Below are 22,289 nucleotides of genomic sequence, written 5' to 3' on the forward strand. Positions count from 1 at the left end.
GAACTCACCCAAGCAGTTCATCGCACCAGCTCAAGAACAGCCCCTCGCGAGGCTGTTCCCCCCTTTGTATTGTTCATCATCAGCCCGTGAGGCAATCCACCACACCACACACTAGAGTAGGGTATTACACCACAATGGTGGCCTGAACCAGTATAAATCTCGCGTCCCTTATGTGTTCTTCTTTCTAGCCTAGATCCTTGTGAGACTTCGACACGTGAGCTGGTAGGGGAAAGATCTTCGTGCGCACCCCAGTGTTCGAACCTCAAGGGTCTGCCAGAACACAAAATCTGAAAGCTACCGCCGAATTAAGCAAAATAAGATGTATAAAAGATAAACATCACATGCAATCAAAATATGTGACATGATATGTCCATCATCATCTTGTGCCTTTGATCTCCATCTCCAAAGTACTGTCACGATCTCTATCGTAACCGGCATGACACCATGATCTCCATCATCTTGATATATATCAATGTGTCGTCACATGGTCGTCTCGCCAACTGTTGCTCTTGCAACTATTGCTATCGCATAGCGATAAAGTAAAGCAATTATTTTGTGCTTGCGTCTTATGCAATAAAGAGACAACCATAAGGCTTCTGCCAGTTGCCGATAACTTTAATCAAAACATGATCATCTCATACAAGAACTTATATCTCATCACGTCTTGACCATATCACATCACAACATGCCCTACAAAAACAAGTTAGACGTCCTCTACTTTGTTGTTGCAAATTTTACGTGGCTGCTACGGGCTGAGCAAGAACCGTTCTTACCTATGCATCAAAACCACAACGATATTTCGTCAAGTTAGTGTTGTTTTAACCTTCACAAGACCCGGCGTAGCCACACTCGTTTCAACTAAAGTTGGAGAAACTGACACCCGCCAGCCACCTGTGTGCAAAGCACGTCAGTAGAACCAGTCTCGCGTAAGCGTACGCGTAATGTCGGTTTGGGTCGCTTCATCCAACAATACCGCCGAACCAAAGTATGACATGCTGGTAAGCAGTATGACTTGTATCGCCCACAACTCATTTGTGTTCTACTCGTGCATATAACATCAACGCATAAACCTGGCTCTGATGACATTGTTGGGTAACGTAGTAATTTCAAAAAAAATCTTACGCACACGCAAGATCATGGTGATGCATAGCAACGAGCGGGGAGAGTGTGTCCATGTACCCTCGTAGACCGAAAGCGGAACCGTTAGCACAACACCGTTGATGTAGTCGTACGTCTTCACGATCCGACCGATCCAAGTACCGAACGTACGACACCTCCAAGTTCAGCACACGTTCAGCTCGATGACGTCCCACGAACTCTGATCTAGCAGAGCTTTGCGGGAGAGTTCCGTCAGCACGACGGCGTGATAACGGTGTTGATGATGCTACCGACGCAGGGCTTCGCCTAAGCACTGCAACAATATTACCGAGGTGGAATATGGTGGAGGGGGGCACCGCACAAGGCTGGGAGAGATCAACTGATCAACTTGTGTGTATATGGGGTGCCCCCTCCCCCGTATATAAAGGAGTGGAGGAGGGGGAGGGCCGACCCTCTCTAGGCGCGCCCAAGGGGGGAGTCCTACTCCCGGTGGGAGTAGGATTCCCCCTTCCCAAGTTGGAGTAGGAGAGGGAAGGGAAGGAGGAGTAGGAGAGAAGGAAAGGGGGCCGCACCCCCCAAACTTATTCCTATTCGGCCTCCTGCCCAAAGTGGGGCGCACCATCCCCTTGTGGGCTGGTGTGCTTCCTTTTTATGGCACATAAGGCCCATAACTTCTCCCCGGCGAATTCCCGTAACTCTCCGGTACTCCGATAAATACCCGAATCACTCGGAACCTTTTCGATGTCTGAATATAGTCGTCCAATATATCAATCTTTATGTCTTGACCATTTCGAGACTCCTCGTCATGTCCCCGATCTCATCCGGGACTCCGAACTACCTTCGGTACATTAAAACACATAACTCATAATATAAATCGTCACCGAACGTTATGCGTCCGGACCCTACGGGTTCGAGAGCTATGTAGACATGACCGAGAGGCGTCTCCGGTCAACAACCAATAGCGGAACCTGGATGCTCATATTGGCTCCCACATATTCTATGAAGATCTGTATCGGTCAAATCGCATAACAACATACGTTGTTCCCTTTGTCATTGGTATGTTACTTGCCCGAGATTCGATCGTCGGTATCTCAATACCTAGTTCAATCTCGTTACCGGCAAGTCTCTTTACTCATTATGTAATGCATCATCCCGCAACTAACTGATTAGTCACATTGCTTGCAAGGCTTATAGTGATGTGCATTACCGAGAGGGCCCAGAGATACCTCTTCGACAATCGGAGCGACAAATCCTAATCTTGAAATACGCCAACTCAACAAGTACCTTCGGAGACACCTGTAGAGCACCTTTATAATCACCCAGTTACGTTGTGACGTTTGGTAGCACACAAAGTGTTCCTCTGGTAAACGAGAGTTGCATAATCTCATAGTCATAGTGATGAGGACATCAATACCATTGTTACACCCACAGGCCCTGCTGCTATACATACTGGACCAATTACTAGAGCTCGCGCACGCCAACTAAATTACCAGGTACTTTCGTTTCTTGGTAATGATTCTAATGTTCATGAGAATATGATGCTGCCTAAATTGGATACATTTGTTTTGCTTACAAATGAAGGGCCTAGCTTGGAGAAGGATGAACATTGGAGCAAGAACAAGCATGGAGATGATGGCATGCGCAAGGGGAACAAGAACGGAGTTACAAGTGATGATTTCAGGACTTTGAAGCCACCATAATGGGTGCATGAAGCCTTGGACGAAATATACAAGATGCCACTTCATAAATTTTGTCCCGAGGCTATTTTAGGTGCTGCGTCACCTTATTATTGGGCCAGGCCCATGTAATTTCGAAATACATAAGTATAGGCTATTTTTAGAGTCCGTATGTGTGGGGAAACAAGAGATAGGGTTGATTTCGGACCCCTCCACCAAGGGCCATGAAATTCCCCCCTCTTCCTCCATATATACAGCCCTTAGGGCATCGTTTAGACTTTGGGTTTTGTTTAGATTAAAAGTTCGCCATAGCTGCAACTTCGTGTACTTCGTTTGTGTTCAACGACCAGACAAAGGCGTCACAGAACCCCACCTTGATCAATAAAGCTTTCATCTTATATTCGCAATATCCAGATTGCAATCTCAGTTTCTTGCTTGTTCTTCGTTTGCTCGCAGGAAACAGACCCTCGTGGTCAGGTTGATCGTGCTCCGGCGTGGTCAATAACCTCTCGGAGTTGGTTTAGCGATTGCTAAGGCGCGACGTCCTCGCACGTTCGTAGTCGGATCGTCAAAGTCGACTTCCACCAAAGCGAAATCCATCATCTCATCGAAAGACGGGACACCTCCGCCTCTATCAAGTGGTATCAGATTTCCAGGTTGCTCGGTGAGATTTTACAGTTTTTCGTAGTTTAGATCGAGTCTGTTCTTCATACCTACAGTCCACGAAAAAGCCACAAAAAAAATTAGGGTTAGTTCATCATATCTGAACCAATCTGAGCCTTTGCATAATCTTTTTAGGGTTTTGCTTTGTTGAATTTGCGGTTGCATCGTCGTGTCTAGTTGCTGGTCTTAGTGTCTAGTCTTTTAGAGTTTCGAGTTCTGGTCATAAGTTGTCACGCCGCCGCCGCACCATCATCATCGCCCCTGCCATCTACCACCACCGCATCGAATCCGTATCCATATACCACCACCAATCCGTGTCCATATACCACCACCGATCCATATCCATATACTACCACCGCTACCACCACCGCTGCCATATACCACCACCGATCCATATCCATATACTACCACCGCTACCACCACCGCTGCCATATACCACCACCATATATCCACCACCAATCCGAGTTCCTTGCATATTAGGTTTGTTTTCGAGATCCATCTAGATTCCGATTAGTGTTTCCTTGCCGGAGTAGGTTTCGGAAAAAAAAAAACAGCGCAAAAAAAGCGCAAAAAAAAAGAGCGAAAAAAAAATCAGAGTGTGCTTTTCCCTTGTTTACGTGCCGCGCCGTGATTTTGTTGGTGTTCTAGGCTCGCGTCTCTAGCACAGTCTAGCCTAGGACCAGCACAGTACCGTCGATGAGCGTTTATTCAACTTTGCATCTCTGAATTGATTATTGCTGACCCTTTTTGCTACCATACGATAAGCCTTCCCAGCTCCACATACATCTACATCATGTGTTTGACTCTCCCTGGTAATCGCTCTATCCAAGCTTTGAGAGTTTTTGACTACAACGGTTGCCGATCACCGCCTGCTGCTGGGTAAGAACTGGTAAGAATTTGAGATTTGGTTGACGGATTTGTGATACACCACCACCACTTCTTAGTAGTCTGTAGGATCATATTCTTGTGTGTTTCTATTGCTGCTCACCATGCCAGGATCACAAGCCGACGAGATTGACTGGGAGAACTTATCAAACAAGGAGCTTCATAGGAACATGTATAAGTCATGAAGAAAGCAATAGCAACATACTAAACGATCAAGTGCTAAACTAACGGAATGGGTCAAGTCAATCACATCATTCTCTAATGATGTGATCCCATTAATCAAATGACAACTCATGTCCATGGCTAGGAAACTTAACCATCTTTGATTCAACGAGCTAGTCAAGTAGAGGCATACTAGTGACACTTTGTTTGTCTATGTATTCACACATGTACTAAGTTTCAGGTTAATACAATTCTAGCATGAATAATAAACATTTATCGTGAAATAAGGAAATAAATAATAACTTTATTATTGCCTCTAGGGCATAGTTCCTTCAAGAGTAGCATGAGGGGGCTGGGCATGGGGGCTACGCTCAGGTCACACCTGGCGTACATTACCCTGCCAGGTCCCACACACCTGGTCTTTACTCAACCCTTCTGAGCAAGAGCCCGGCAAGGAAAGGTATGATGGTCTGTTTGTACGTCAGGGGGGAATCCTGAGAATCGCGTCTCAGTAGCCTAACTGGCCACGTAGCCCCTCACCCCTTGGTCTCGTCTTGGCTATCCGGACGACCCAACGGTGGCTAACGTATGCACGGGGTCGGGCCCTGCCGATGCAGAGCGCTAAGACCAACTCTCACATCTCCTCTCCAAAAGTTGTTCGTACGTCAAGGGGGACTCCTGAGCATCGCGTCTCAGGAGCCTAACTGGCCATGTAGCCCCTCATCCCTTGGTCTCGTCCTGGCTATCGGGACGACCCAAAGGCGGATGAGGTATGCGCGGGGTTGGGCCCTGCCGACGCAGAATGCTAAAGCAAACGGAAAAGAGATCGCGAAACTTTAGCAAATTATTACAAAACACATTATCTCTTAAAAACCACCAGGCTCGAGTTCTTACACCTCCGCGAGGCACAATACATGTTGCAGGATGGAAACAGGGAGAGGTGCGGCCATAAACCCTCTTCTTCAGCCTTGGACGTCGTCGTCGCCTGCCTTGGGAGCCCCATCGTCGAAGATGTTGCCGTCATCCTTGCTTTCAGCCCCAGCACTCATGGCCGCGCCCTTGGGTTGCTTCTTCCATGGCAGCACTCTAGCCACTGGCCCTCCTTGTCGAAGACCTTGAAGAACAATGTAGAGGCGTCATCAAACTCAAAGTGGATCGCAAGGGCCCCTTCTGCGTGGCAGGCACGCGCGACCTCGCCCCATACACGGGTCATGAATAAATCGCCCGGAGGCACCACCTCGACCTCAACCCCGGTGGCCAGGCTGGAGCATCCAGCGTGTTGCAGCCACAGCACGACCGCCCCCGTCGGCGGCATCTCGTCGGCAAAGAACCTCGGGAATCGGATCCACGAGCCGAGCGGCATCGCTGCCCACACCACGAACTCACATGAGCTACCCTCGGCGTGGGTTCGCGGCCCTGCTGGCCGCTCGGCTCCGGCTCACCCGCTGCTGCCTGGGATGGCTCGGCGGAGGGCATTGCCGTCCTGCGCGCAGGCGTACAAGGGAAGGGGGAAGCCGGGTGGAGGTCGTGCATGCCAAGGACGGGTCACCTCCTGCCTCACACCGGCGTCGCAGGGACGGCGAAACCTTTTCTTCGGTGGAAGTGGTTCTAGCTCCTCCTGAGGGGCTTTCCCCTTCTCCGACACAGAGAACCTCCTGATCGGCGCCATGGATGCTATGTTAAAGTGGAGAAAAAGAAGGAACGGGCAGCAGGAGGATGAAGATGGAAATGAGCGAGGGGGGCTCTGCCCCTCCCCTCATTTATAGTCGGAGGGAGGCCAACCGCCGGTCTCCATGATCTCGCGCAATGATGCCTTCTCTGCATGCAGCATCGACTCGTCAAGTCGGGGAGTTGCCAAGGCAGCATGGGGAAGTGGAGATACCCACGTCTCATCAATCGCCATGTGTCGCCCAAGGCCTCATGCGTTTAGGGCCCGCGGCGCTCCATACTTGGCCTTTGGTTCGCCTAGAAGCCAAGTGCGAGCGCGCGTTGTCCCGGGGGCTACTATCGGCATTCTAGATACGGGGGTACCAAGACTTGTCTGCCTGCGGCCTGCGGCATTGCTCCACCAACGGCCTAGTATGGCCCAGTTTCGACATCAACAACTAAAGACCCTCGCGAGGGGCCAAGCCTCGCGAGGCGGATGACACGAAGACCTCCAAAGGGATCGGCCTCCTCAGGCGGGCTCCCGAGGAGCGGAGATTCCTATGCAAGGATCACCTCGTGAGGTTCAGATGACGTGAGCCATGACAACGAAGGCCATGCGGGTGCCAGCGTGCGTAGAGTACTAGTTTCCTCTGGGTGCAAAGGAGGCAAACAGCAGGCGCGGAGTCCCGAGGAAGCAGCCAAAGGTTTCCATTCTCGTGCAACAAGACCAAGACCGCTAGGACGGCAGGACGGAGGTCATCACCGAGCCCACCGCAGCATCATGACAAGAGGCTTTTGTAGGCGAAGACCACTTTAATCAGGATAAGATGTACTTGTTGCCCCCTTTCAAATTTGGCCGTTGTGGGATCCCTTCCCGGCTCCATTCGGGAAGAGGACCAAGACCACTATAAATAGGACCTAGCAACCACCAAGGAGGGATCGGATCCATTCCATCCTCACTAGCTCACCAGCTCACTTGAGCCCAAGAAGACGCCTCCTGAGGCTGTTCTCCACTGTAGTAGTTCTTCCTCCGACCCTCGAGGCAAATTCACCACAAAGCAGGAGTAGGGTTTTACACCGCAAGGTGGCCCGGACCTAGGTAAATTGTTGTGTCATGTTTCCTTCAAGCTCGATGCGTTAGGCTGTGAGATTAGTGAGTCGGCAGACTGGGGAGAGTGAGTTCTTCGCATGCACCCCAGAGATCGAACCTCTCAAGGGTTTGCGTAACCGTAATCCGAAAGTAGCATCTTGCATACAAGCAGGTTTAACACATATAATGGCGTTTATTTGCCGGTCAAGAGGGTATTAAAGCTAAACTCAGTGAGTTGGAAGCCCCCAAGTGACCTTATGATCAATTAATAAAGACTCATGCCCAATAAATATGAGATGAAACAATAGAGGCCCCAAATTTTGGGGATGCCCGCTTTATTACGTTGATCATGAAAAGATAAGCCAATAAGGCAGGATACCCATGTTTGAACCGTGCGTCTTGGCAGCTAGTCCTCTTTGGCAGCCTATAATTTTTTTTGAAAACTCAAACTTGCGAGAGATGAATTCCTCTTGAACCGGATGTTTGAGCCGGATATTGAGAGATCAAAACTTTTATGAGAGACAGATTTCCCTTGAGCCAGATTCTGAGACGGATTTTTTCTGATATTCTGGAATCTTTCTTTTGAACCAGGATTTTCTGATTGCCCGGCACTTTTTGAGCTGCAAATTTTCTGACAACTTTGAAATTTTCACTAATGTGGGAGTAGTCTCCGGGACCGGGTTGTCTTCCCTTTAGTGACTGGGGTTCTTGAATTTGTGACAACGGCCAATTCTTCTGAGTCATGTCTGTGTAGCCATCGAGTCTTAAGATGACTCGAGGAGTTGGCTTGAGAATCTCCATACTTGACCGTGATATAAACCTGCATATAGTAGAACAACGGAATGCTGGAATATGTTGAAGCTGGAGGTGAGGTGGCGAGTTGATGATCTTCACAACACTCGTTGTATATCCTTGGCGTTGATAACGCGATGTGAATCCGTGGAAGGTTGAGGTCGACCGTGGCTGATAATAAATGATCCTACATGTTGGCTCGTCCCGGCTGGTTGTTGAAGTTAACCAAACCACAGTGGGGGCGACTTGTGTGCCTGTCCATTCCACAGGGGCATTTTTAGGTGATGGATCTCGATCTGCTTTCTCACGCTCATAGGATAGCTTACAGAGTTTCACTTTGTCTTGTGGGAAGGGAAAGAACAAAGCAAAAGCAAAAGAAAGTTGTGCCATGCCAATGCCTGATCCTCCTGGATGCTCTCCCAGTCACGATGTCTTTCTTAAGTAGAGTTCACCCACTCCGTGCCCACAAACCGGTGATTCAGATGCTTGATCCGAGGTGGCTTGGTGATGACGCGCTCCTGCCCCTGATTGGCTGTAGGTCGAGTTTTTGCTGCCCTACTGTCCTGCCTGTCTGACCTGGCCACATCCTGACTGACGGTGGGTGCTTCTGTACTTGGGACACTGACATCCCCTGCTTCTTGAGAGCACGCTTGTCCCCAATCTGCTATTGACGGGTAGCGCCCTTTGAGAGCAAGAGCATCCTCCCACGACGCGTCCAGCAGCTCAAAATTTGACCAGCGCACCAAGTATTGTTCGCGGCGACCCGAAGGAGTTTGCCGTCAACGCTTGTCCAGGAGCTCTACAGGTAACAGTTCAGAAGAACGAGGGGTCGGCAGAGTAGTTGATGCAGGAGTACCTGGTGAGAGCGCTTGCCGCAGTTGAGAGACGTGGAAGACAGGATGTATTCGCGATTGCGGAGGTAGCTCTAATTCATATGCCACAGGATTGATCCGGCATAACACCTTGAACTGACCAAAATACTTGAATGCAAGCTTGTGGTTGGCTCGGCGATGCACTGAAGATTGCACATATGCCTGCAACTTAGCATACACTGCGTCCCCCACGGTGAACTCCTGTTCAGACCATTTTTTGTCTGCCTGCACCTTCATGATGTGACGTGCACGGTGTAGATGCCGCTTGAGTACTTGCTACATTGTCTTCCTTTCCTCCAGCCAGTCTTTCAGTGCTGGTATTTTGCACACCGATGCTTCCTCGATCCCCTAGTGTCATGGTTCATGTCCATACAGTGCTTGGAATGGTGACATGTCCAGGGCCGAGTGGTAGCTGGAATTGTACCAAAATTTCGCAAGTGAAAGGAATTGGCTCCAGTGATTGGGACATGCATGAATGAAGCACCTCAGATATATCTCGAGACATTGATTAACATGTTTTGATTGCCCATCCATTTGCGGGTGGTATGGGGTGCTCATCTTGAGTTCCGTTCCAATGCAGGCAAACATCTCACGCCAGAATTTGCTCATGAATACTGGGTCTCTATCCGAGATGATGCCTTTTGGTAGCCAGTGAAGCTTGTAGACGTTATCCAAGTATGCTCTAGCCACTCTAGCTGCATTGAATGGATGTTGAAGGGGCAGAAAGTGTGCGTAGCGTGTAAATTTATCCACCACCACCAAAATGAAGTTTGCCTTGTCTGATTGCGGTAGACAGTCAATGAAATCCATCGTCACCACTTGTCAGGCCCCTTCCAGTAGTGGGATTGGTTTGAGTAAGCCTGGATATTTTACCCGTTCCGGTTTAGCTTGTTGACAGACTGCACATCTCTGCACATACTGATGAACCTACTGCCTCATTTTTGGTCAGGCAAACAACTTGCAGAGATGCCTATAAGTCACTGGGAAACTGGAATGCCCTTCCACCATGCTATCATGAAAATCACGCATCACAGATTGTTGGACTGCAAGTGAACCCCCCCCCCCCCAGCCATAGCCATTGTCTGAAGTATAATAGGCCATCAGAGACAGAAAAACGCCCTTTCGGGTCTGGCTGCTGCGAGAACTGTTCCAACAACTTTCGAGCATGCGGGTTATCCGTGTAGCTGGCCCTTATATCATCAATCCAAGTGGGTTGGCAGACGGAAATCGCCATGGCTTGATTTTGCTCATGGCGACGGCGAGACAGTGCATCCACAGCACTGTTGGTGGATCCCTGCCTGTAAGAAATTTTGTAGCGTAACCCCAAGAGCTTGGTAAATGCTTTTTGTTGCCATACCGTTGACAACCGCTGATCATCCAAATGCACCAGACTGCGTTGATCCGTCCATATCAGAAATTCATCATGATGTAGGTAAGGACACCATTGCTCTAATGCCATGAGTATAGCTAAACATTCCTTCTCATAGGTGGACAATCCCCTGTGTTTGGGAGCCAAAGGTTTGCTCATGTAAGCGATCGGATGTCCTCCCTATTATAACACTGCTCCTACTCCATAATCACATGTGTGTGTGTCAATGATGAATTGTTTTGTAAAGTCTGGCAAGTGCAGAATAGGTGCAGAGATCAGATTTTGTTGCAGCAGCTCGAATGCCTTGGCAGTTTTAGCAGTCCAAACAAATGGACGGTACTTCTTGAGTAGATTGAAATGAGGTCTTGCTATAATTCCGAAATGCTTGACAAATTTTCGATAGTAGTTGGCGAAGTCGAGGAAGCTGCGCACTTCTTTGCTATTGTTAGGGATATGCCACTTTCTGATAGTTTCGATCTTTTCTGGATCTGTTGAAACCCCTTGCTCATTGATAACATGCCCGAGATAAGCAATCTGTCTCTGTCCGAAAGCACACTTAGATTGCTTGACTTGCCAGTGATCCCTCCAGAGTAATTGCAATACCTGACGAAGATGATCTACGTGTTGTTTCAAAGTTTTGCTGAAAACCAAGATGTCATCAAATAATAATATAACACAGACCCGTAGCAGTGGTCGCAGAGTGCGGGTCACAGCGCCGATGAAAGTAGGAGGTGCAGCAGCTAAACCAAACGACATGACCAAATACTCCAAATGGCCTGAGTGCATTGTAAAGGCTGTCTTATACTCCTCTCCATCTGCCAATCTTATCTGGTGGTACCCTGCACGTAAGTCCGATTTGGAGAACCATCTAGCACCTACCAGCTCATCCAGTACCTCATCAATGATTGGCACTGGATACTTGCTGACAATTGTCATTGTGTTCAAACATCTGTAATCTATACACAGTCGCCATGTCCCGTCCTTCTTTTACACAAGAAAGGCTGGAGAAGAAAATGGACTAGTGCCCTCCCTGATAATGCCTGCATCGAGCAGTTCCTTCACTTGATGCTCAATTTCATCTTTTAGCCCTGGTTTGTGCCTATAGGGATGCTGGTTGACATGTTGCGCCCCCTCCATGCGTGGGATCCAGTGATCGCAAGCACGCCTAAGTGGAAGTCCTTTTGGTTCTTCAAAAACATCTGTGTATTGCTCCAAAACCCTGAGGATTTCTACTGGTATAGCTTCCTATTGCACACTTGCTTCGTTCATAGCATTCAGGTGGACCACACATGCAACCGAGCCCTGTTTACAAGCAGCTAAAAGCTCCTGAGATGAAATCGCCAAACATTGATGTTGTTGTTTGGTTACTGCCTGCAGATCTACAGCCCCTTGGTCAGTGGTCATTGTCATATGATGCGCCTCCCAATCGATATGCATCGGGCTGTGTTTCTTGAGCCAATCCATCCCTAGGATAGCATCATAAGAACCAAGTGAGAGGAGCCTAAAATCTGTGACAAATTCATGTCCACGAGATGTCCACGGGCACCGAGGTATGAAACTGTCATAGTGTAACACTACACCATCTGCGACCTTAACTTTGCAAGCTTTGGACAGTTGACACACTCCGGATAACTTAGCAGCCATGCGATGGTCGATGAAAGATGCTGAACTTCCTGAATCGACTAGCAACGACATCTCTTTACCCTGTATCCATGCATGTAGCTCATCATAACTTGCCCATCTGACCCCTCAACAGTCTTCTTGGAAAGGGTGCATAAGTTGTCTTCCTCAAGATCTTTGTGATCTTGATTGTCCTCGCCCAACACTTCCTCTATTGCAAATAACTGCAGTAGCTCTTCCACTACATGCATCTGGACGGTAGAGGGGCATGTGTGATCTTTGCCCCACCGTTTGCCACACTTAAAATAGAGACCTCTAGCTCTTCTGAAAGTACGCAGCACTGCCATCTTACTGTTAGCTGTCCCTGCTCTTGCTGCTTCTGTTCCATGGTGATCTTCCGCACTAGCTGCAGGTGCTGATGGTCATGCAGTGCTCACACACATGCTCAGAGCACTTTTCGTCATGAAACGTGGTGATGGGAAGCGACTGGGCACCATATGCCTGGCAACCTCGCCCTCCGCCACTTCCTCCTGAAGCAGCGCCATAGAACATGCCATGTCGAGGTCGGGCGGGCGTTGGATGAGCACCACCGCCGGTATGTCCACCCGTAGACCCTCGATGAATCGTGTAAGGAAAAATACGGATGCGTCAGTTCAGAGTATGATATCATGTGATTCTTTAAAGTTTCAAAACGTTCAATGAAATCCGCAACAGAATCCCTCTGCCGTATAGCATAAAACTGACGGATAAGCAAGTGGTGCTTATCGCGACCAAATCGAGTGCATAATAGAGCAGTGAATGACTCCCACACAGGACCAACGATCTTCCATTGTACTGATTGCAGCCAAATGGCAGCCGAACCAGAGAAATTCAAAATCGCCATGGGTACCCAATAGGACTCTTGAACCGCAAACATCTGATAATATTGCTCCGCCAGTGTTTTCCAAAGCTGAGGATTCTCGCCTGCGAAACTTGGAAACAGATCGGCGGGGGTCCTTACCCCATCGCCGCCAGTACTTGTGAGGACAACGGGGAAGAATTCGACGATGGGATCATGGTCATACCCATGACCGAGGAAGCCGCCAGTGACTCTAAAGTCACCGTCAAAGATCCCCCTGGGTGAAGTGACGCGTCGTGGCCTGGTTGCCCTTGAATCTCACGCGCGACAACTGGAGAAGTCGTCGTCGGCAGCCAGCTGGTGGGTGGTGCCAATGACGCTGAGGCGGCTTGGAGCGCGGCAACCGAGATCTCCAATTGCACGAACCGCGCCTCCAACTTTGGCTTCCATGAGACAAGAGCGTCAATCCATGCGGTCTGCGTCGCCACGGCCTTGAGGATGGCCTTGTTGTCGTCCTCTTGCTGGTTGGCGCGGGCGGCGGCCTCGTCGCTCATCTTGTCGAGGTACGCTTTTAGGGCCGGATCCATGTTGGCGATGAGGTTGTCGCGCGCTTGCTTCTGGCGATGGGTTTCTAGGGCCATGACCTAGTGGCGGCGGCCGTGGCGGACTGGTGGCGGAAGGGTGGTGGGTGGCTAGCTGATACCATGATGTTAGGCGATGGATCTCGATCTGGTTTCTCACACTCACAGGATAGCTTACAAAGTTTCGCTTTGTCTTGTGGGTGTCGTTGCCAAGCCTGGATGTTCTCTTTCTCTCAGCTCACTCACAGACAGAGGTAGGAGAAACAAGACACACTAGACACGAGGATTTTTCCAGCCGGCACACAAACGCCACCGTGGGTGCACGCACACCCTAATCTTCTCCCTCTTTCCAGTGGCTACATCACGGCAACTCTGGATCCTCTCACGGCACTGCACTCTGGTCCCTTATATAGGCAGGACCTGTGCGTGAGCCACTAACACCACCTACCACTCACGCACATGCGCAGGAAACTACCTGATCCTATTTCTACTGCCACTAACTCACGACCTACATGCATGCACACCACACCAGCCATCGACACATGACCCGGCCAAATACATGGTCATGCATGGGCTAGCTAACAACCTGCTCATGGACTTGCACCACGCACGCACGCACCCACGCGTGCACCTAACATGGTTTACTCCAACATACTCCCCCTAAATCAAGATCTCGCCGTCGCCGGAGTTGTTGTAGCTTCTGTCATTGTCGTCGTCACGATCGTGACCCAGCCCGCGGACCCGACCCGGCGCATCGACGCCGGTCACACCGCCATGGACCCGACCTGGCGCACTGAAGTCGGTCGCACCTTGCTCCGTCATGACCCCGGCGACATACGCCGACCTCCTTCTCCGCCGGCGACACACGCCTGGCGTCCCTCTGCGCCCCGCATGTCCCGCGCGCACCCGACGCGCCCAACGAGCCCGATCGCACCAGTGCGTTCCGCACGTCCCGCGCGCACCCCACGCGCCTGACGAGCCCGACCGCACCAGACGCTCACCATGCCGCCTCTGCGTCCGCCATGGTACCCGCGAGCGAAAAACGTCGAAAGGATGTAGCTGAACTCGAGCACGGACTGGAGCACAACGGTGACATAGGCCCCCTCCCAACATCAACCGCACGCTCGTACGCGGGCCCGCGGTCCCGACGCGCCCGACGCGTCCAGTGCGCACCCATAACACGCACCGGTCGCGCCCGGCTCACTGCCACGGCTTATTGCCCTGCACCGCTGCGGCCACAACCGCAGCACAGCACCTCCATGCCACCATGCCACTGTGTGTCGTTGAAGCCGTCACCACATAGGTCCTCCGCGGCCTCCTCACCGTGTTGCCGCAACCATCGCGGCATCCTCGCCGCGCCGCGCACCTCCATAGACCGACACACGGCCCGGAGCATCGCGCAGCCGCCGGCGTACTCCGCCACGGCCGACACGCCTCCGGCAAGGGGACGACACCCAAGATGAACCAGCTCATCATACCAAATGTCGTTGCCAAGCCTGACTGCTCTCTTTCTCTCAGCTCACTCACGGACAAAGGTAGGAGAAAGGAGACACACTGGACACGAGGATTTTTCCAGCCGGCGCACGAACGCTGCAGTGGGCACACGCACGCCCTAATCTTCTCCCTCTTTCTAGTGACTACATCACGGCAGCTCTGGATCCTCTCACGGCACTGCACTCTGGTCCCTTATATAGGCAGGACATGTGCGTAAGGGCATGTACAATGGTGCTATCTTAGGAGTACCACGTAGGATTAATGATGAGGTGGAGGAGAGAGAACTCACAAGAAAAGGTTTGTCTTTTCTTATTTAAGATAAGACAAGAGATGATCTCTTAGCACAATTTGTCTCACCATGTTTTAAGGAATGACTAGCTATTGAAGATAAGGTTAAGATATAAACCATTGTAGACATACTTTTTTGTCATCTTTAAATTACATGCAAGACTTAAGATAAGACTGTTTTATCAACCATTGTACATGCCCTAAGCCACTAACACCACCTAGCACTCACGCACACACACGGGTAACTACCTGATCCTATTTCTACTACCACAAACTCATGACCTACATGCACGCACACCACACCGGCCATCCACACATGACCCGGCTAAACACATGGGCATGCATGGGCTAGCTAAAAAACTGGTCATGGACTTTCTCCACGCACGCACACACCCACGTGCGCACCTCACGTGGTTTACTGCAACAGTGGGAAAGGAAAGAAGAAAGCAAAAACAAAAAGTAATTCGTGCCGTGCCAATGCCTGATCCTCCTGGATGCTGTCCCAGTCGCGCTGCCTTTGTTAAGTAGAGTTCACCCACTCTGGGCCCACGAACCGGCGATTCGGATGCTTGATCCGAGGTGGCTTGGGGATGACGCGCTCCTGCCCTTGATTGGTTGTAGGTCGAGTTCCTGCTGCCCTGCTGTCCTGCCTGTCTGACCTAACCACATCCTGACTGACGGTTGGTGCTTCTGTACTTGGGACGCTGACAGGTAGAGTCCAGCAGAGGTGTGACCGGCCCGGAGGAGCTCCAGGGACGGGTCACATCGAGGCCGAAGCGGCAGGTGCTATGGAGGCATGGTTGCGCTCGCAAGTTAGAAGCATAGGTGGCTCCAGCTCGAGGCGAGTCTGTGGTGAAGGCGGAATGAAACCAGCGACGGCTGCTGGTCGGAGACGGCTCAAAGTCTGGTTGACGAATCCACATCCATCTCCTGCCCCTAGTCGTTGCTGTTTTTTACTCGAGAGAATTCCTTATTTGGCCCTTTCTTAAATTTTGTTTCCTTTTTTGGCCGAAAATTTTCCTTTCTACCTCTTTTGACACTTAAACTCCATTTTGTTCCCTATGTGACACTTCCGTCAGTTTTGGCCACTAATGGTGTTAAGTCTGAACTAAAAAGATTGTTTTACCCCTAGTGTAGTTTATGATCAGATTATTTACATACAAACACATGGATGACGTGATATGTTTTGTGGTGTTGAATAAACTAGATGATTCCCCGAGCGTTGCGGCAGAAATATTTATGACGGTAAAAATTAAATTCAACAAAATTATATGATTCAAAATTCAACAAATGTATGTGGTTCAAATATTCAATAGTAGTAATAGACCTAAAAACTAATAGAAAAAGAGGTTTCTTTGCAAGGAAAGAAAGGAAGTTCAGTATAAGCAACAATTTCACATATTATTCTTATGTATAGCAATCAGGTTTGTAGCTAATCTTGTCTGATATGCATGCATCTCTTAGCTAGATAATGTCCATTAGATACGTACCTAGGTTAATTAGAGGAAAAAACTAATCATGCTTGCCTGATGCGTACATGTGCATACCAGCGATGACATACACACACGTAATGGCATTGGCATGCACGCACGCGCAGCGTTCTCGCTGGTGAGGCTGCCCGAAGACCTCGAGCTGGAGATCCTGGCGCGCGCGCCCAGCTTTGCCGACCTCTTGCGGTGCGCCGCCGCTGGCCAAAGGGCGACTGCCACTGCAACTCCTTCTTCGGAAGCGGCTCCACGGTGCGGAAGGTCCGCGGGTTCCGAGCATCGTCGACGCGCCGGGGTAGGTCTTCAGCCCCGGCCTGCTCAGCTCCTTCATCCCGGGCGCCGACGGCGTCTTGCCACTTGCGTGCAAAGCGGCGTCTTCGTCGTGCGCTCCAGCAACGTGCACGTACATAGTAGTACTACTAGTAGACGTTCAAGCAAAGGATTGATTAGGGATTTAGGAAGACAACTCTATATTACGGTGCGTGCGTCATCCAGAGCTTGGTTCATCGTTAGTATAGTCGTTAGTTCATGGTCCTAGCTCATCATCGGAAAGTGTATTGCGTGAGCGCGCTGACGTGCATGTGGGAGATATAATGAGTGTGGTTGACATCGTCGAACATCATCTAGGAGTGGCATCGGCACGCACGAGCACATGGCCAGCTCCAGCGACACAGGAGCGTGTGTCGCGGTGACATCACAGATAGCGCTCTCGATGCGACACCCCCCCCCCCTTTCTTTCTTGGTTCAGGATCCTTCTCTTCTCTTTGTGGTGACATATCACCACCAGGGGTAAAATTGTAATTGCACGTGGCAGTTAACAGAGTTGGAATTGTAATTGCACGTGGCAGTTAACAGAGTTGGATGGAGAAATGGATGGAAATGTCACATAGGGCACAAAATGAAGTTTGAGTGTCAAAAAGAGAAGAAACATATTTTTGGGGCTAAAAAGAGAAGCAAATTTTAAGAAAAGGCCAAATAAGGAATTATCTCTTTTTACTCGTGGGTTTTAGGACCACGGTCGGAGATGCGCCCTTCTTTCCCCTTGCTTGACGTGGCATTCGAATCTGACCTTGTCAACGTGCGTGGATAGCACCTTGTTTTCTCAACTCTTCGTGTGTTGGAATGTCTTGATGTGGCAGCAGTAACAGATGGCCTGACCAATGGCTTTGGGACTTGACCCCTAATGACAGCTGATGTTAATATAGTAACAGTCAGACCTGGTTGTCCATTTCTGCAACGGAAAATCCCCGATGACTTTGATGGACTACTGCAGTATGTTTTTGGTTGTGGTGGAAACTCTCCAATCGATCTTGGCGACTTGTGATATAGCGGGGGCGGAATAGACTGCAACCCTTATTTCTCTTGAACCTTAAATCTGACGGATTATAAATCTAGAATGAAGAACTCAATGCTAAAGCAGATCTTTCAAACCCGCTCCTCTTCATCCGAAAAATTGCGAATTTTCGATCCCTGGGAGAGATCCCTCCAAGAACTCAACACCACCGTGCGCAGGCCCCACGGTGGGCACCAACTATCATGGTTTTGTCACGGCAGATGTCCTAGTGTGAAGACTTAGTCGTGAGGCCAACGCAACTAGGTAGTAGCTTGAACGGGGTTGAGCGGGATGAGAGACGCGAGATTTTACCCAACTTCGGCTTCTCGTGGTGGACGTAAAAGCCTACATCCTGCTTGATTATATTAATGACGATGATGATCTCGGTTACATGGGCGGTTTTATGCTACCTCTATCTCGAGAGCATCTACTTTGGTCTTGTGCAAGACTTGTCTGTCTAAGACCTATGTATTGTGATCTGACCCTCTTGGGGTGCCCTACCCCTCCTTATATGAGTTGAAGGGGCGGGTTAAATGTACATTCCTAGTAGGATTAGGACTTAGCCTAATTCTGGCTTCTCATCGCGGGCTTAATAAAACTGGGCTTGTCTCCGTGGGCTTCTTAATGCATGGGCTTCTTATCTCCAGGCAGCTCATTTTTGTGGCTAAGTAGATGCCAGGTTAGGATCCGAGTTACAATCTGTCCGGTGACAACTATTTGCCAGGTTACAATTGTCTGTCGGGTTACAACTATCTGTCGGGTTACAACTATCTGCCAGGTTAGAACTGTCTACTGGGTTAGCACCTGGTAGGTTAGGATCTGCCAGGTCAAGTCCAGAGATGACTTAACAGGGCTGCTTAAGCCCAGAGAAGATTTAACACCATGAGCCGGGTTTAACCGCGGGTAGTTTCCCCGACACCCTCTATAATCGTTTCCCCCTCCGACGAAGTGCCAAAAAGGGCCTCGAGATTTGATCTCGTGGTTCTGGAACTTCGGCGGCAACAAAAGTATTTCGTGGACTCCCTAGTAGGTTTTCGGATTTTAGAGTATTTATAGAGAAGGCGGTAGGTCAAAAGGAGGCTTTTGGGCCCCACTACCCACCAGGGTGCGCTACAGGGCCCTAGCGCTGTGGACCACTCATTCGTCTTCTGGTTCCATCCCAAAACTTCTAGGGTCTCTTATTGCCAGAAAAAATATCCAAAAAGTTTTGTGGCATTTGGACTTAGTTTGGTACTGATATTTTGCAAAGTCAAAAACAAGCAAAAAACAACAACTGGCATTGGGCACTAAGTTAATAGGTTAGTCCCAAAAAATAATATAGAGTTGCTTGTAAATGTAGTTATAGCACCGCACGACAAATGCTACTACAACAAAGGGTACGAGTTGGTGATACGTCTCCAACGTATCTATAATTTTTGATTGCTCCATGCTACTATTGTTTTGGACTATAATGGGCTTTATTTTCCACTTTTATATTATTTTTGAGACTAACCTATTAACCGGAGGCCCAGCCCAGAATTGCTGTTTTTTGCCTTTTTCAGTATTTCAAAGAAACAAAATATCAAACGGAGTCCAAACAGAATGAAACCTTCGGGATCGTGATTTTCCAACCGAACGTGATCCAGGAGACTTGGACCCTACTCCAAGAAACTTCCGAGGAGGTCACGAGGGTGGAGGGCGCCCCCTGGGCGCGCCCCCCTACCTCGTGGGCCCCTTGGAGCTCCACCGACGTACTCCTTCCTTCTATATATACCTACGTACCCCCGAACGATCAGAACAGGAGCAAAAAACCTAATTCCACCGCCGCAACCTTCTGTATCCACAAGATCCCATCTTAGGGCCTGTTCCGGAGCTCCGCCGGAGGGGGCATCCACCATGGAGGGCTTCTACATCATCACCATAGCCCCTCTGATGAAGTGTGAGTAGTTTACTTCAGACCTTCGGGTCCATAGCTAGTAGCTAGATGACTTCTTCTCTCTTTTTGGATCTCAATACAATGTTCTCCCCCTCTCTCGTGGAGATCTATTCGATGTAATCTTCTTGTTTTGCAGTGTGTTTGTTGAGACCGATGAATTATGGGTTTATGATCCAGCTTATCTATGAATAATATTTGAATCTTCTCTGAATTCTTTTATGTGTGATTGAGTTATCTTTGCAAGTCTCTTCGAATTATCCATTTGGTTTGGCCAACTAGATTGGTAGTTCTTGCAATGGGAGAAGTGCATGGCTTTGGGTTCAATCTTGCGGTGTCCTTACTCAGTGACAGAAAGAGTTGCAAGGCACGTATTGTATTGTTGCCATCGAGGATAACAAGATGGGGTATTTATCATATTGCATGAATTTATTCCTCTACATCATGTCATCTTGCTTAAGGCGTTACTCTGTTTTTAACTTAATACTCTAGATGCATGTTGGATAGCGGTCGATGGGTGGAGTAATAGTAGTAGATGCAGAATCGTTTTGATCTACTTGTCACGGACGTGATGCCTATATACATGATCATACCTAGATAACCTCATAACTATGCTCAATTCTACCAATTGCTCAACAGTAATTTGTTCACCCACCATAGAATACTTATGCTCTTGAGAGAAGCCACTAGTGAAACCTATGGCCCCCGGGTCTATTCTCATCATATCAATCGCCATCACTTTATTTACTTGCTTTGCTTTTACTTTTTACTTTGCATCTTTATACCAAAAATACCAAAAATATTATCTCTATCAGATCTCACTCTCGTAAGTGACCGTGAAGGGATTGACAACCCCTAATCGCGTTGGTTGCGAGTACCTATCGTTTTGTGCAGGTACGAGGGACTTGCGCGTGACCTCCTACTGGATTGATACCTTGGTTCTCAAAAACTGAGGGAAATACTTACGCTACTGTAATGCATCATCCTCTCCTCTTCGGGGAAAACCAACGCAAGCTCGAGACGTAGCAAGAAGGATTTTTGGCGCCGTTGCCAGGGAGGCTTACGCAAAAGTCAACATACCAAGTACCCATCGCAATCCCTATCTCTCGCATTACATTATTTGCCATTTGCCTCTCGTTTTCCTCTCCCGCACTTCACCCTTGCCATTTTATTCGCCCCTCTTCCGCTCGATCTTGTGTCTCCATGTACCTTCTTTTTTTGCTTGCATCTTCGCTTGCTAAAAGTTTATGGATCCTCATCCACTTGCTAATCTCTTTAATAGATCCAATTATGCTAAACCTATTGCTAGTGAGTTGAGTGCACTAGATTATCTTTATGAGGTTTTGCTTGAAATTCGTGAATCTGAAAATTATGATGAAGAAATTTATGAAGAGATTCACGATAACTCCTTGAATAAAAAGCACAATTGCAATGATTTTCCTATATATTCTCTTGATGTCAATTGTGCTAAAATTATGAAAAACCCTAAGCTTGGGGATGCTAGTTTTGCTATGTCTACTATTTGCTGCAATGATCACGATTGGGGTGGTTTTTCTTATGATCTTGAAAATTTATTTAATCCCCATGATGAATATGAGATTGATAATATTGTTTGCAATGATATTAAAAGTGGGTTTGGAAGAGTGTCAACTTTAGATCCCACATATTTGGAGAATGTTCAATCTTATGAAATTTTTGATGAAAGTGGGTTTTGAGAGGTCATGACTTTAGTTAATGTTAATCCCACTATTTTGGAAGAGTGTCAACTTTGCATGCATGTGGATCGTGTTGAAAATATTTTATATGATAGCTATTTTGTTGAATTTTCTTATGATACCACATGTAATTATTATGAGAGAGGAAAATATGGTTGTAGAAATTTTCATGATAATAAATTACCTCTCGTTATGTTGAGATTGCTATTGTTTTTTTCCGCTTCCTTGCATATGCTAGTTTTTTGCTTGCTATGATAATTTGTTTGCCTATAAGATGCCTATGCATAGGAAGTATGTTAGACTTAGATGTGTTTGCCACGTGTTTTATGATGCTCTCTTTGCGCTTCAATTCTTGTCTTTTATGTGAGCATCATCGAAATCTCAATGCCTAGCTAGGGGCGTTAAACGATAGCGCTTGTTGGGAGGCAACCCAATTTTATTTTGTGTTTTTTGTATTTTCTTCTGTTTAGAAATAAATAATCCATCTACCTTATGTTTGGATGTGGTTTTATGTTTTAATTAGTGTTTGTGCCAAGTAGGACCTATAGGATAACCTACGATGGTAGTTGATTTGATTCTGCTGAAAAACAGAAACTTTGCACGCACGAATTTAGTTATGATAAATCACAGGAACGTGCTTTTGCGTTGATTATTTTTGATTCTGATCAATAAACAAATTGTCCAGGACTTCCTAGTTTTGTAGAATTGTTAGAGTTCCAGAAGTTTGTGTTAGTTACAGATTACTACAGACTGTTCTGTTTTGACAG

Source organism: Triticum dicoccoides, chromosome 3B (assembly GCF_002162155.2).
Source record: "Triticum dicoccoides isolate Atlit2015 ecotype Zavitan chromosome 3B, WEW_v2.0, whole genome shotgun sequence".
NCBI lineage: Eukaryota > Viridiplantae > Streptophyta > Magnoliopsida > Poales > Poaceae > Triticum > Triticum dicoccoides.